This window comes from Manis pentadactyla, chromosome 3, assembly GCF_030020395.1.
Source record: "Manis pentadactyla isolate mManPen7 chromosome 3, mManPen7.hap1, whole genome shotgun sequence".
NCBI classification, from domain to species: domain Eukaryota; kingdom Metazoa; phylum Chordata; class Mammalia; order Pholidota; family Manidae; genus Manis; species Manis pentadactyla.
Window position 1 is genome coordinate 154,383,340 of NC_080021.1, and position 16,899 is coordinate 154,400,238.

At 42.4% G+C, this 16,899-nt stretch overlaps 1 protein-coding gene across 4 annotated transcripts in view; it reads right to left on the reverse strand.

The window, feature by feature from the left end:
• The window catches only part of PIP5K1B (phosphatidylinositol-4-phosphate 5-kinase type 1 beta), a 385,124-nt gene extending 379,389 nt beyond the window's left edge, over positions 1 to 5,735 (reverse strand). Inside the window, exon 1 of one of the 4 annotated variants that reach the window (XM_057498597.1) lies at positions 5,269 to 5,733. The gene's annotated coding sequence lies outside the window, so the exon portion shown is untranslated. Of the gene's footprint in view, positions 1 to 5,268 lie in introns of all 4 variants that reach the window. The other 3 variants (XM_057498594.1, XM_057498596.1, XM_036928408.2) reach the window with 3 other exon arrangements.
• Positions 5,736 to 16,899: the final 11,164 nt, after the last annotated feature.

The window sequence follows — 16,899 nt, forward strand, 5'->3', positions numbered from 1 at the left end:
GAGTGACATTTAACCTGACTACCTTAGAGAAGCTTCAAGTGCATTCTAGTCCTTGTACCCTGAGCCCAACTCACTGTTAAGCCATTCTGTGTGCTTTAAAAATATTCTTTTTATTATTTATAAGTATCAGATAAACATAACCCTTCATATTTAGATTACTATTTCTGCTAAGAGAAAAAAAAAAATCATACCTAGTCATGTTGGTTAAAAAAAGGTTGGAGGTTTCATGAATAAACACCATTTATAATGAAAATGCAAGACCATTATATATTATTGAAACTAGTACCTATCAGCCTGCCTGATGTTTCTACAAAACAGTCTGGAAAAATAAAATCATTAGAATAATTATGAAATGCCCCAAGGTTTTGAAGAGTGATATTCATTTGGATATAAATTGTTCAATACACATCAAATACCCTCCATTTGACAGGCATAGTACTAAGTTCCAAAAATACACAGATAAAACATGATGGGTGAACTTTTCCATTGGCAAATATTAGCTAAATACTTATGATATGGTTATCACTCCCTCAAGCAGGCCATAGTATAGAATCTTTTTACTGTTGCTGTTTTGTTTCCTCACTTATTAACAAATGGGATGACCAAATGATCCTGAGATCACAATGGTAGGCATGGCTTAAAAAAGAAAAAAAATGCAAGAAATCCTGAAACTCACTAGCTATTATGTTGGATCTACTGTATTTTTGTGCTAGTCTACAAAGCAAAGAAACACATTTTTATGGCTAGCTATTACTATATAGTTCATTTTCCTCCCAAACCCCTTGCTTAGCATTTACGGAACTTCAGTTCCAATTCAAAGTAATTATACTTTCTGGGCCCCCAGTGCTTACAAGTCCCACCCTTGCCCAAAGAACTTCTACTGAAAGATACACATGCTCACTTTTTAGTGGGAGCAATACTGTACACTCAGTACTTCATAGTTCATTACAATTTTACAGCTAACTTTCTAAAAACTCTTCAAGAAAACAAGTCTCAAGAACTTGCTTGCCCCTTCCATAAACTCCCAAAACCTACTGCCCACATGTTGTTTATTTGTCCCATAAACAACACAGAACACTTCCTACAAGAACACATACTTCATGTAGTTGTCTGTTCAAATAGAGTTTAACTTAAACTTATAATACCACAGCACTGCCAGCTGACTACACATGTAACCATGTCCAATTACTACCTATGTTTCAAATCTTGCCAAGAGTAACCTAATTTGGGTAGGATTCCTCTTGTTGTCCTCTATCAACTACTTTACAGGCGAAGACCGAAGAAGAATGGAACAGGCAAACCCCAGCCTGTTATCCCTGGCTCAATCTTTTATACTGAAGGGAACCTAGTTGAAGGAGACACTTTGTCAATGGCAGCCAGTTGTTTACTACACAGAACTTCAGCAGCTTAAGTTTAAAATTTCTGAAAAGAAAAATACTAAATAAAGCAGAAGGCTACATTTCCTCCCTCTCTTATTTCCCTGGCATTTAGAAGAACTGCCATACATAAGTCCACAAATGAACAGCTGAGCTACATAATGTACAGTTCTTACTGGGAAGCCTCTAAAAAAATAAAAGGTCTCCTTCCAACTCCAGTTAACGTACCTGATACAAAGAGAACATGTTTCTGCAACAAATATGTTTAGAACTTGGTGTTTTACAGAGTTACTAATGCAAGCGCTAGCCATAGGGGGAAAAAAATTATTTTTCCAGGATTTTAATGTTCTGACTCACCATTCAACAGAAGTACAAGCAAAATGCAAATGCAAATTAAATGTATACATATTTATGACTTTACCAGCTGAATAAGAGAGCCACCTTTGGCTCCTGGGTTTATTTACCAGGAAGAGAGGCTTGAAAAACCACCATACATTTGTATTTCTATTCAAATAGTTCCCTTTCTCCAAGCACTGTTTGGAGCAAAGTACTAAGTCTGAGGCTGTGATATATATAACCCAAGAGAATTATAGTGAATAGATGAAAACATTTCCTCCTTAACGGTATCTGCTTGCACAAGGAAATTTAAAAATATAAATATTAAGCCACTTAAAAGTGGGATGCCTCACTAATAATTACTAGTAAACAGAAGTTTTTTGTTAACCTCTAAGATTTCTAAAGTCAAAAATGCCCCTTCACCACAGGACCTCAGGTCCTCCTGCAGAACATCTGTGTGACAATGACCAGCTCACCTCTCCAAGCCTCATCTGTCTTACCTATAAAAGGGGCAAGTCTCTGAACTAATTAATACTTGAATTCTTTATCAGAAATATACCTTACTCCCCAATGACTGAGTTTGTTAATATTTAAGATCCATTCTAACTCTGTCTTCATTATTATAAACACAACACTACTTTCGGTATATAGGAAGGAAGGGTAGAAAGAGGAATCTTTAAGGGAACAGAAACCAGGTTGGTTTTGTTAATTAGGTTCCCCCTCTGAAACCACCAGCCAGTATTAGCATCTGCTGAAATTTGTTCAAATATAAGAGTGGCTGGTTTCTCCAACTCAAGACTTACTCTTTCATGGCAGAAGTCAATTTCTAGTAATTCATCTTTCAGCCAGCTACACACTAACAGCTAAGTGAGCCAGGAGGCAAGCAAAAGAACATGACATAGATGATGTGAGTCTACATGGAGAAAACTCTTCTCTATATGATGCACTCAGGAAGGAGAGCAACAAGGGGCACCTGTTCCTAATAGCTTCAGGCGACACACCTCTCGCAGGTAAAATTTCTTATGGGTCAGATGTTGGAAATTTGCATGAGATGCTTTCTTACAGCATGTGTCTTACTTTTATGAGTGATTTCATTTACCTCCTTCATTCAACAGCTATTTATTGAGTACTTACTATATGTAAACCCCAAAGCTAAAAACAATAAAGTTATGAGTTGACTATCTGGAATCTTCAAATGAATCTTGAGTAATTTATGGTAGTTCAGCCACTCAGAATATTTTTAACTTGAATAGTAATACTAAACAACATAGATGCTAAGCTAAAGTGCCTTTGAATTTTTCTTTCCCTTTGTTAAGTGGTATGTGATCAAGAGAGTGAGGGAGAGAGAAAGTTACAGGTGGAATAATTAGCAAAATCCCTTTCTTAACATAGGGTGAAAAGCTTTTTTTCCGTAGAGAAACTAACATTGCATTACAGAATACTAAGACTAGAAAGATAATTAAGTACAACCTTTTGTTTTATATGTGGAAGACTTGAGGCTCTGGTGATATAAGTTGGCCCAGGTCATACAGCCAGAATTAATCCATAGTGCCAGAATTAGAATCCAGCTCACTGGCAGGCATGCTTGACTGCCCCTAGCATACTGCAGTATCCATGATATATCCTCATTGCTATCAGGAGTGGACAATGGCATAATCCATAAAGCAATTGACTAGACATCAGGAGCCCTGAGTTCTAGCCTTATAAACTCCACTAGATTAGACATGATATGCAAAAATTCCCATTATTTGTCTAAACTTCAGTTTCCTCACCTGTGAAATGGAAACTGTAATTCAGACAGTACAGACCATAATAAATGCAGAAGCAGTCTGGCCATTGTTAAAACCTTATACAGCACTGTGTGGTGTTAATGGTGGTCAGAGATTAAAGAAAACATGACTGTGACTCTAATTCCAGTCACCTGTTACCTTGATACATCCCTGAACCTGTGAGCCTCACATTCTTCCCATGAATTTGTGGGTAATAACCTTTGCCCTGGCTCCCTGTGAAATGGTCAGAATTAAATGAGAACACTGAAAAGCATTTCCAAATGCCAAGGCATTGATTCAAATGCAAGGTATTATTAAATCCCTCTAGTCTTCATTTGGATAAAAATGTAATGTGGTTTTTTATCATTCAATTCTTAACACTTTTCCTTCTCACCTAAGACGTGATTATCCATCAGTCTCAGACTTGCCAGCTTCCTCACCAGTCCTCCTAAGTCTCCACTCACATTAATGTACACAGAACCCACCGTTTCCCTTAACTCAGAGATCGTGCCTGATGCTTACTCAACTTCCCACAGGCACAGTTGGCTGAGAAAGGTTTTTTTTCCCAGGGCCTCCTTTCAGCTGCAAAGACTCTAACGAAAGCTTCCATGACGACTATTCTACTTCATGGTGTAGGGGTAAGGAAACCCCTGGCCTTGCCTCCACTCCAACAACTGCAGAACACTTCATTCAGCCTTTCAACAGAACCAGAGAGAAGTCTGCATGGAGGCTCTTCAGCAGAGGGGCAACAGGGGTTCCACACGCTGGTGCTCAGCGTACTGATGGGGAAGCCGCTCCTGCGCGGTAGACTGACAAATTCTGAGTCCCAACTGGCCTTCCAGGGTTATTCAAGGCAGATCATGTTATAGAAAGATAGTGGGCGGGGGAGTGCTGGTCTAAAACATCGTTTTTAAAAAGCATCAGAGTAACTAGCAATTCGCTGCTGAGAGCCCTGATTTCAGAAGATCAGGTGAGAGAATCATCAGCCTATACAAACAACTTCTGTGGGGCAGGTTTCTACCCAACCACGCTGGGCACCAGAGACAAGTGAGCTGGGAGGAGGAGGCGCGGGGGGGTGGGGGCGGGAGGGAAGCGGGGGATGGGGAGTAAGAAATGACAACCGGCTTATCTGCATAGAAAAGAGATAAGCAGACATTTGTTGTCTTCTGTTTTGGCGACTGCTGGCACTGGCCTGGCAAATCAAACCCTGGCATTCTCGCTTTCCACCGGCCCCTCACTTCCCCCACTCCCTCCCGGCCGTCCTAGCTTCACGTTGACCGAGCTAGGGGAGAGAAGCAGGGGAAACGCGTGTAAGCCTAGGGCTACATTTAAGCTGGAACCTTACTGCACCTGTTCAATCCAGCACCGGCGCCAGAAACGACCAGAACACTGGCTCTCAAGCCCCTCTAGAGATCCCAGGGGCACCTAACAAGTTCGCCGTTGTTTAATGCCAGGGAGGGTGGTGTGGGATTTCTCCTTCTGCCAGACTCAGCTGGTTCCCTTGAAGAGGTGAGGGGACCCCTGTTTAATGAACCCAGAGTGATCAGCGAGTGTCACTGCGGCTCCGGGGAACGGGTTGGTGAACCGGTGGGTGCCCTCAGGGAGCGCGCAGCAGTGGCCCCGAAGGAATGAAGGTCCCGCTTCGGTGGCCACGCTCACCCCCTCCACAACGCGGACAAAGTGGGCGCTTAGAGACTTCCAGCATTCATCAGAGACACAGATCCCGCAAGCCCGAGCCCGTAAGAGGGGTCTAGGGAGGAAGGGCCGGGGACGCGCAGAAAACTTACCTCACCAGGGCAGCATTCGGGCGCCCCCGCTGTCGAGACCAGTTGCGCCACAGTCTGCAAGTTATCGGGAGGTAGTTGCTTACCCCCAGCGAAGGGAGAGCTGTTCAGACCTAGGGCAGGAAGGTCGGCGGGGCGGGGTCGGCACCCGAGAGCAGCGCGGGGAGCCGGCAGGTGTCGGGGCCGAGCCGCGGGGCCAAAGTGGCCCGGACGCACCTCGGCGGGGGCGCGCGGCTGCGAGTGTGCAATGCGTGCGCGCCGCGGCGAGTGTGTGTCCCCGCTCTCCCCTTCCTTCCCCGCCAGTCGTCCGGCCAGACGGAACAGCGAGCGGCCGCCAAAGCCCCAGCCGCTCCGGGAGGCTCCACTGCCCGGCGCAGCCTGGGCGCGGCGCGTTAGGGGGCCGGGGGTCGGTGAGCAGCGGCAACCCCGGGCTCGGTGCCGGCGCACTGCGCGCCCGAGTCGGAGCGAGGTGCAGAGAGAGCGGTCTGCGCGGCCGCTGCCGCGGCTCAGGGAGGCTGCAGGCCCCGCCCGCCGGCCGCCCAGGCTCTTCCCCTTTTCTCTCCACCCCCTCGCTCCATCCCCGCACGCCCTGCAGGGAAGCAAGACCGGATCGCAGCGGCTGCGAGAGCCTCCGCCGCAGTAGGACTGGGCTCCCGTGTCGCTCCTTCGGGACACGGCGCTCTGTCCCGCGGTCGCGTGCCTAGGACGAAGAGCGGGGGTGGGGCGGACCCCTGGATTTTGCCGATTCCTCCAAGGCTCCAGGGCTAGCCAAAGGCTTGTCGGCGGTTCTCAGTCTTGCAGCACGGGCACGGGTACTCACAGCTGTTTGGGATGGGGCTGTCCCCCTTTTCAGGCCACTGAACTCTGCAACTCCTACTCGCCTGCAAGCTGGACGCGACTTGGGGGAAGCCCGCACTGAAGGACAAGGTGCACCCTCCACCAAGAAAGGACAGACTAGGATTCCAAGGCGACGGTGTGTCTCTGCTTCTAATGACGGCAAGTGTTCCCAGGGAGTAAGACCTACCCAACAAGTAGGGTAGATTGGTGAGGGGGTCGTAGGAGACACAAAACCGGAAGGAGGGCTGTGATAAGTGTGGGGGCTAAATCCTACTAACAGCAATGAGTGGGGGTGGAGGCACTAGTAGTCTTACCTGATGTCAGTGGAGAGAAGAGAGGGTAGGGGCCAGACAATAAAGGACTCTTGGAAAAGTGCTGTCCTGAAGTTGTAGCTAAATTTACTTAATAGGAGCGGGAAAGGTACTGGATCGCTCCCAGCTGAAGCAAAGCAAGTAGTATTTCTCACCATCATTTCCACCTTAACCATATTTAAAAACAAAACACACTGATGGAAAACATGGGATATATTCTGTCCGACCGTTTCATTGTCCTTATCCTCATATCCCTGGCTTAGTGAGCCAAGGGGAAGTTCTTTTTGAAAGGGTACTCTCTAAGTGCTCAACAAGTGAACACCTCTTCTTTTGGTGTTCCCCAAGCCCCAGCTTAGGTAAGTTTGTAATGGTTTGGTATCAGCTCAGAATGGAGTGCAGTAACTCCTTAGTCACACAAATATCTATTTTTCTTAGACTGGTTTTCCAGCCTGCTGCTTCTCAGATGTGTCTGGCCACTACTGGGAGTTTTCAGGCACCAGTTGCTTAAGGTCCTGCCATCTGAGAGCCTGGGCATCTTCAGAGAAGGAACACAATAGAGGAAATAAGCCTCTGACAGAAATAAAACATCAATATCACTAGCAATAATAACTAGTCCAGCTTGATCATGTTACAGAAAAGAAAACTAAGACCCTAAAGCACTAAGTGACCCAAGAGCCAGAATAACCCACATTCCTTGACTCCCAATTCCTGAACAATAAATAACAAACACTGGATTAACAAAGTTCAATGTGGGGTCAACAGAGAGGGCTGTGGAGGAAAGAAGACCAGGTTAAAGAACCCTTGATGGGCCTGGTATGAATCACTGTGTAGGGGGCAGCACCACACCATTGTAAGTAGCTGGCTGGCTGGGATCCGGAATGGTAATCCCAGTCTCTGCTACTCAAACATCTGTTTTGCAATCCAAGGAATAGAAAACAAATCTGCATCCCAGAGAGGTAGTGGGTAAGTGAAAATGCAAAGTCAGTTCTCAATATTATCCTGGCAATGCAGTGGATGTAAAAACAGATAAAACCAAACTTAAATCACAGTGGACCAAAAGTGGTCACACACATTACATACAATTGCAAATGCATGCATACATGTGTACACACAGCCCTCCTTACCCATTAAGAGACTGAGCAACTCCCTGTTATAAAGCACAGATGCCAACAACCTTAGGTTTTCAGAGAAAAGTCACAAAGCAGACTGCCCACTGGCTATGTAGAGAGCTAACTCTATTAAACAGGATTCTAAGGAACTCTACCAAGAGCCTTAAGATCATCATTCATCATTACTGTAATTAATGGAACAAGGGACCACTTAGTGTGAGACCTGTTATTTCTTTCCAATTCTACCTCTAAGTCTATCAACAGGAATTTGGGAGACACCCTAAAACAAAACAACATCAGTATCACTAGCAATGGTGACTTGACCAGAAAATCTGGAACCACTTAAAAATTAGAAAATGCTCATCTAATTGTTTCACTTAATTTCAAATGTAACTTCTCCAATTGATTCTAGATCTTTGTTCAAATTTCAATAATGTTATTTAGTACTCCCTCTTCGAACCATGTATATATTCCCTGTGGTAGATTTGATAGCATTAATGGCCTCAATTAATGACCTCCCTTTATCCAGGTCCTATCTCCTTGTTGGGCTTTGAGCTCACACATATGATTTATTTGGCCAGGGGACAACAGTAGACATGACGTAAATGAAGTCTTGAAAAATGTGTAACAATTATAACATTACCATTACCAATGATACCTGTTAGAACTTCCAAAATCCAGAACACTGACACTACCAAATGCTGGTGTCTTGCCAGTGGGTTTCAGCCCCCAGCAAGTTCGCTACAGATTCAGTGTGACCAGAGAAATGACAGTAGAACATTTCTTTGGGGTGAAGGGGTTTATTACCCAGCTTGTTCTCCTAGTAGTAGGTTGAGCACTAGTGTCTGTCTCCACCCAGAGCTGTGGGCTGAGCTCTCTATATAGTGCAATAATAGCTTATTGCCTAAAGTGTGGAAGTGGTAGCCTAGCAACAGGCCAGTTACATCATCAGGTGGTTTAAGTTCAGTGAGGATCTTGGCCATAGGAACCCCAACTTCCCCACAGCTGGTGAGGATGTGGAGCAATAGAAATTCTCATTCATTGCTACTGGGGTTGTAAAATGGTACAGCCACTTTGAAAGACAGCCTGATAGTTTCTTATAAAATGAAACACACTCTTTCCATTTGATCTGGCAATCCTACTTCTTGATAAACCCAAGGAGTTGAAAACTTAGATCTACATAAAAACCTACACATGGGTGTTTATAGCAGTTTTATTCACAATTTGTATGAAACTTGGAAGCAATCAAGATGTCTTTCAGTAGGTGAATGGATAAATATACCATGGTATATCCAAACAGTGGAATATTATTCAGTGCTAAAAAGAAATGAGCTATTAGGCCATGAAGAGACAGAAAGGAAACTTAAATGAATATTGCTAAGTGAAAGAAGCTAACCTGAAAAGACTACATATTATATGATTCCAACTTTATATGGCATTTTGGAGAGGGCAAAACTATGGAGACAATAAAAATATCAGTAGTTGCCAGGAGTTGGGGGTGTGGGAAATTGGAAGTTCTATGGCCAGTATCCTCACCTGACCCTAAACTACTTGATAATGTAAATGGCCTACTGCTAGGCTACTGCTTCCACACCCTAGGCAATAAGCTATTATTGACTGAGTCATTTTATAAAGAGCTCTGAACAGTACGCTGGGCAAAGGCAGAGACAGAGGAGGATGACAGACCTGCAGACTCTTGGATGCAGACATGATTCTAGTGCTCCAACTACCACCAGGAGAATAGAGCTGGGTTGTCTTGCCAATGGGTTTCAACTCTGGACAAGTTCACTATGGATTCAGTGAGACCGAAAAATGACAGTGGAATGTTCTTGGGGTGAAAGGGTTTACACCCACCTTTATTCCCATGGTGGCAGGTCAACCACTACAATCCCGTCCAGTCACAGCGAGTCTGTATGCAGCAAGCCAGTCTCTGCCTCTGGGCTTCCCTGTCCCCTCAGCTGTCTCAGTCTCTGTTCTCAGCGCTGCCACCACTCAGGTCTCTGCTCTCCTGCAGCCATGCAGTAGCTGTGCAGAGCACTGGACAGAGCTCTTTATAGTCAATAACAATGTATTGCCCACACATGTGTTGTGAACTAGCCAACCAGGGCCAGGTGAGAATCCTGCCCTGGCCATAGGAACCTTCACTTTCCCCACAAAGGTATAAACCCTTTAACCCCAAGAATGTTCCCTTGTCATTTCTTGGTCTCACTGAATCCACAGTGAACTTGCCCAAGGCTAAAACCCTCAGGCAAGACAGGGGGAAAGGAGGGATGGACAGGCAGTGCACAGAGGATTTCTAAGGCAGTGAGACTACTCTGTATGGTTCTATAATGGTGGATACATGTCATTGATACATTAGTCCAAAACCATAAAATGTATAACACACTAATCTCTATTGTAAACTATGGTCATTTGGGGATAATGGAGTCAGTTCATCAATTGTAGTAAAGGTATCACACTGGTGTGGGGGATACTGACAATGGGGGTGACTATGCATGTGTGGGGGCAGGTATCTCTCAAATTTTTTTGTGTGTGAACCTAATACTGCTTTTAAAAAATGGTTTTTTTTTTAAGTTTGTGCATTTCTGCTTCTGTTCTTGGAATTCTGCCATGAGAACAAGCTCACTGGAGTATGAAAGACCCTGTGGAGAGCTGAGTGGTCACAGATGAGGCCATCCGTGACCAGCCAGCCCTCAGTTAACTGCAGGGGTACAAGCAAGTCCATGTGAGATCAGCCAGGCTTGGTCCAGATCAGAAGAACAACCTACCCGACTTACAAATTCATGAGAAATAATAATACATGGTTGTATTTTGAGTTACTGATTCAGTTTTCTATTGTAGTACAACAAACCACTCCAAAACTAATAGTCAAAAACCATTCACTATTGTTCATGATTCTGAGTCACTGGGCCCAGCTGCACATTGGCTAGGGTCACTCACTTGGCTGCAGTCAGCTGGCTGTGGGCATCTGGGCTGGCCTGGAAGGTCTGAGTAGGCTTCAACACATATCAGGCACCTCCGTCTGCCTCCACCTGGCCCCTCTATTTACTTGTGGCTGGCTTGGGCTTCCACAGCATGTGGTCTTTGGAGCAGGGTAGTCAGACTTCTCACATGGCAGCTGGCTGCCAAGAAAGAGGAACTGGAAACTGTTGGTCTTCCTAAGGGCTGAGCTTGGAAGTTCTGGAATGTTACTTCTGCTTCATTGTATAGGTTAAAGCAGTCACTAGAATAGTCAGAATCTTCAGGAAGCAGGAAGGTAGACTCTACATGTTCATTTGAGAGGCAGCATGTATATATAGGAATAAAAAGGCCCAATAGCAGCCATTCAGGAGAGTCTACGTCACCTGCTAAGTTTTGGAATTGTTGTTATACCACATTAGACCCATTTTTCTAAGCCGTGGCTCTTTGGGCTAGTTACAATTATTTTCTGGGCCTTTCTATGAAATGAGGTTGAATTTTGGTTGATAGTGTACATTTAACTCTTTCTTTGGTGATGTCTCAAAGACAAACTGAAGCCCAGTAAATATCCAGAAAGGAGTTGCCAGAGGGACGCTGTGGAGCACTGGTCAGCTATGGGTACTTCAGCAGTTCCTCTACCATTGATTCTTCAACTAGAAAAATCCTTTAAGAATCCACATGAAAGGGATACTTTAACTCAATGGACATCAAACACTAGGAAAGTAGAGGCTGCATCCTTCACAACTCCTGAAGGATCATCTTTCATCACATTGCCATCTTTTCTGGAAATTTCATTTCTAAGCAGATGGTACCCTACATGCTTAGCTAACTGCCCCATACAACTTTAAGATGCTCATTTCAGAGGTCCAGGTTGCCCCAGGGACCCTCTGTTCTCTAATTTCACATTTGCTTGTAAGGCTAGCAAACGCTTGAACACTCGTCTCCAATACCCTACCTTCATTCTTCGTTGTATCACCTTCCCTTTCTTCTAGTTTCTGCTTTCTTTTCCCACTGTATCTTTCACTCCTTAATCCTATGCATCTCCTTGTTCCTCCTTCCTCTCAGGATTGGAAAGAATAGGAAACTAGGAGTCCTAAGCCTGTTTTCTCATTCCAGCTCCATCCCCGCAAAAGTGAAGTCAGCATTCTCTCCTGGCTTCAGATTCCTGGTTTGTATCATGAGAGTGTTAGACAAGATGCTCTGAAAGGTCACTAACAAGTTTAACAGTCTATGATCCTCACATACCTTTTCTACAACACATTCAGTGTAAGGCTTGGAGGGGGCTGAATATTAAGTCTCAGAACCCTTTAAAGAGGCACTCGTGTATCTCAACCCTTCTCAAGCAATTCCCAACACCTAGGTACTTTTTTCTTAGTTTTTATTTTAATTAGAAAGCATGCAACTCTATCAATTAAAAGCCCTATTTAACTCATTATTTCTTTGCCCAGAGGTTGGTATCATCCTAATCCTCCTCAAGACTAGCTGGTGTTTACATTCTTTAGCCAGAAACAAGCTGAAAACTGGAAGCCTGCTGAAAAGTAAGCACACAGGTCTCACTACAAAAAGGTTGTCCAAAATACCTGCTAACTCATCAAAGGGATATGAAAAAGAGCTAAGAAAGGTTTCCCTAACAAATTCATATCAAAATATAAAATTGTATGCATTGAGATTGTAATTATGTGAAAAAATATGCACACGAATAATTCCTGAAAGAGAATAGTTAACAGTTGCAGTTTTGTACTAGGGTGGGGGAATTCTAAGATACATAAAAAATTTTGATATGTTGTTTTCATATTTTTGAAAATGCATACATCATTAAGACCTCTAGGCTATTTCCACTCCCATACAATCTGCTTTCTGTTGAGTTTTTTCTCAACTCTTCAACATCTTTTTCCTCTTATATGTATCCCTTCCTAGGTGAATTTTCACTTTGCCCAGCACTTACAAAACTTTTTTTACAAAAGTAACATAAACTTAATTGTGTTTGATTTGAAGAGTGGACAAGAAGCAAGTGAGTACCAGAATGAAGGGGAAAAGAGAAAGAAGAGAAAAACTAGAGAGTTAGTAGGCAGCACAGAGAACTAAGCTGCATTTCAGAAAGGTTCCTAAAGGCATATAAATTTATACATGCACTTGTTGATCAAGCCTGTGTTTGGCTTTTATGGAACTTAAAAGCCAATTCTTCATAGGGGAAAGAGAAACCCACTTTGGGTTGGAGAGGCTGGCTTAAAAGCTTGACGTAGGGGAAGGAGGCTGAAATGAGTCAGCAGTGTTCCTCAAAACTTCACAGAAACTACTGCAATTATTACACCCCGAGGAATAGTGTGTTGAAACGATTTATCTAAACTCACAAAACCCGGCTGCGGAACCTGGAATTAAACACAGGGCTGCCATCTTATCCCCTGAGCATGAGGTGACAGGCAGAATTGGCCCTGGATTCTTTGTGACGAAGAATAGGTTTTTCATGCCAAAATCTCCTGCATGTGAAATACTCCATTTGTTTTCTACCTTTATGAAACATTTAAAAAATTTCTCATCTAGAATGAACACATTCGACATCAAATGGGTCACAATGAAAGGGTGACCGGTCCAGAAAGAATACCAAGAAGTAATGGAGCCTCCGGGGAAGGCTACAAAAGGAGAGGTAATTAACTCAACAAAGACCCTGGAGCTTCCTAAACAGAGCCAATAGCTGGCCACCCAAAGACATGAGCAGGGCAGACACCTTTCTGTAGCCCCTTTGGGAAGGGCTTGGTTGCTGACAATGAACCAGCTTCATTCCCACCCCATATGGAGGGGCAGCTTCCAGGGCCAGGACTTGGAGTTTCTCAGCATGGCTTTCTGAAGGCAGGTGGTGCATGATGCTAATGACACAATAAATACTTGTTGAAGAGAATATTAACTTTAGCCAGCCAGCAAATCTTCAGTTAAGATTTGTCAAGTTCTCTGTGACACCTCACCATGTGAATGCACCAGAAAGACAATGTTAATTTTTGCTTGTATTTCTCAAAAAATTTAGGGACTTTCCTGACTTGGAACCGTTAGGCAGAATGTTACCAGCAAGCCTGTCCTCTTGATGATATTTCAATTTGAATGCCTTGCTAGCAAAATTGAGCTCTCATTCTGACACCTCTTTAAAGACACTGTCCACAAGCTGTCACAGTAACCTCGAATATTTTGTTGGAGAGGAAAACAGAAAAAGAAAATGTATTAATCAGGGTATGCAAACTACTGTAAGATTCAACCCTCAATCTTCAACAGTCATAGATTAATACAAGAGATTCATTTCTTGTTCATGACTCTGCTCGGCATGGTTTGGTGTGGGACAGGCTGCCTGCAGTAGCTCAGAGACCCTGGGTGCTCCCATCTGTGGCACCATGATCTTCAACAAGTGGTTCCCAAAATCCCTACTGAAATGGGAGAGCAAAGGATTTCAGAAGTGGTGAACATCACATTCATTCACATTCCACTGGCAAGAATTCAGTCCATGGTCCCACCTCCCATCAAGAAGCCTGGAAAAATATGTCTAAGCTCTGTGTCCCAGAAGAAGAGGAGAGCATAGGTATTGGTGAGTGCTATATTCTCTCCATCATGTGCTAAATTAAACATGAATCATTCATCTTAAGTTTATTCTTACACAGCTATGATTAGAGGCTTAAGAGGGAGAGTCTTCTGTTATCAGTTTATTCTACTATGCTTGTATCCTGTGTTTTCTCCCAACTTCTAGATTGGAAGAAACCTATTGTAGATGTGTATTTTTGGATGTCATTGCTGTCTTGAAAGTATTTGTGGATATATAGGGGTGCAAAGAGTCAACAGCCTATATTGTTACAGAAAACTGAACACTTGAAGCCAGTGTAAAAAGTGTCTTTTGGAGCTCTTGCCATGAGGAGAGTGCTATTGATTCCATTATCATGGGAGAAAATGGAATCTGTGCAGTCAGCTTTTGAAGTTGCTGCAACTGGAAACTTTAGAGCCTTTGGAAAGGAAACAAAAAGATGAAAAGAAACATAAGTCATTGTAGCATCTGCAGTCAGCCTGTCCTGACGGCCTGGGGGATTTCCGGAAGAAAGGTCTTAAAGACAGGAAGAGAAAGGGGATGGGATGTCGTTTCTTCTAGCACAACTACCTTTTAAGAAATATGGGAGTTGGCCATACTGTGGGATTTACAAATGCTTTAAACCAAAAAGCAAAGCTGCCCCATGAAGATGTAAGTTAGGAAAGGCTGGAGAGTTGCCCAGCTTACTCACAATGCGTAAGACTCCTCTGTGTCCTTTCCCCTGTGAAGTAGGCAGAGAGTCACACTGCAGCAAAAGACCAGGCTGCATCTCCAAGTTCTACTGGGTTTGCATTTTCCATGGGTTGGGGACAGGTGTATATGTGCATAACTTATTTTTTCCCCCTCGAGTTTAAAGTAACAAATGTAAGAAATAAGCCTTCTCTAGTGACAATCCTGCACACCAAGGGATACAGTGACATTTCCTCTAAAGATTTTCAGAAGAAATGGTTAAAGAGGTTGACTTTATATGCAGGGGCTTATTTATGATATCATGATATGAATAAAAGATGTAATTTAAACTTGCACATATACTACAAAATCAAAAAGTACAGAAAGTCTAAAAAAATGTCCTGGAGGGCAACCTGCTAAAAATGTTAGCTATTGTTGCTTCCAGGTTAATACTGTGTTTGTTTGTTTGTTTTTAATTTCTTGTGCCACTTTTTCTTTATTTCCACACCTTCCCCTTTTGATTTTTAAAATCAGGAAAAGATAAAGAATTGAGGGTAAAAGTTAATGTTTGATGATGATAAAAAGTTATGTATAGTTTAAAAATTTAGAAAAATTTAGAAAAGAAAAAGAGGAAGAACTCAATTTTCTTCACCCAGAGACTCCCATCTCCAACATTTGGCATTTGCTTACTATGCTTTAAAACATTTTATACTGGGGTTTTTTTGGTTAAAATAATATGTGCACAGAGCAAATGATCTCAATAGATGTTTCTTCAAAGAAGATACACAATTGGCCATTAAGCACAGGAAAGATACTCAACATTATTAGCCATTAGGGAAATGCAAATAAAAACCACAGGAGTTACTTACTACTTCATACCCACTAGGATGGCTAGAATCAGGAAAACAGTAACAAGTGTTGGTGAGAACGGGGAGAAACTGGAACCTTTATATGTTGCTGGTGGTGATAAAGAAAGGTACAATTGCTTTGGAAAACAGTCTGACAGTTCCTGAAAAGGTTAAACATAGAGTTACCATATGACCCAGTAATTCCACTACTAGATATATGCCCATGAGAAATGAAAATATATATCCAAATGAAAACTTGTACACAGATGTTCATAACAGCATTACTCATAATGGCCAAAAAGTAAAAATAGCCCAAATCTCCATCAACTGATGAATATAGTATATAAAAAATAAATAATATATAGTATATCCATGCAATGGAGTATTACTCAGCAATAAAAAGGAATGAATTACTGATACACGCTATTATATGGATGAGTCTTGACATGCTAACTGAAAAGAGCTGGACACAAAATGCCACATCTTGTTTGATTCCATTTATATGAAATGTTAAGAATAGGCAGAAAATAGATTAGCAGAGACAGAAAATAGATTAGTGGTTGCCTAGGGCTGAGCAGTGGGGGACTCAATGGAGAAATGGGGGGTAATGATTAATGAGTATTGGAGTTCTGGGGGGCATAATGAAAATGTTCAAGTTAACAGCAATGATACATTGTACAGCTCTGAATATATTGCAAACCATTGAATTGTTTACTTTCAGTGGGTAAATTGAATGGTATATAAAAAAATATCAAAGCAGTTTTTTTTTAAAGAAAAAAATTATATGCACATATTGAACGTTTTAAAGCCATAGAGTCTAAAATTAAAAATAAGATTTTTTTCCCTATACATCCTCCAACCTGTAGTTCTAGTTTCAGGGAAAACCACCTTTAAAACTTGGGATTTTTTGTTCTTCTGGTGGCTCCCATTTGAACATTAAATAATATAGTCATACTTTTCTCAATTGAGCTGTCATATTTTAAAATGTATTTTTGACATCCTACTCAAAGAAAAAAAGAAGACCTAATACCGTTTTACTATCTCCCATGTCCTCTTTCTTCTGTCTCCCAATTTTTGTGTTTCTAATTTTTGTGATAGTTTTCAACTTTTATGACTTTCATTAACATAGTCAAGCCTCTGTTCCTTGATTTATCAATTTTAGAACCATTTATTAACTAGAAAAAGGTAGATTTGAGAGGTTCAGAACTATGAATGAAATGGGAGAAGTTCAATTACATAAAACACTGGGTCCCATCACCAGACTACTGCTGCTACTCTCTACAGTAAGAACTTAAAATGTTTTTGAAAGATGGTTCAAAATTTGTCTAAGGGATAATGTAGTT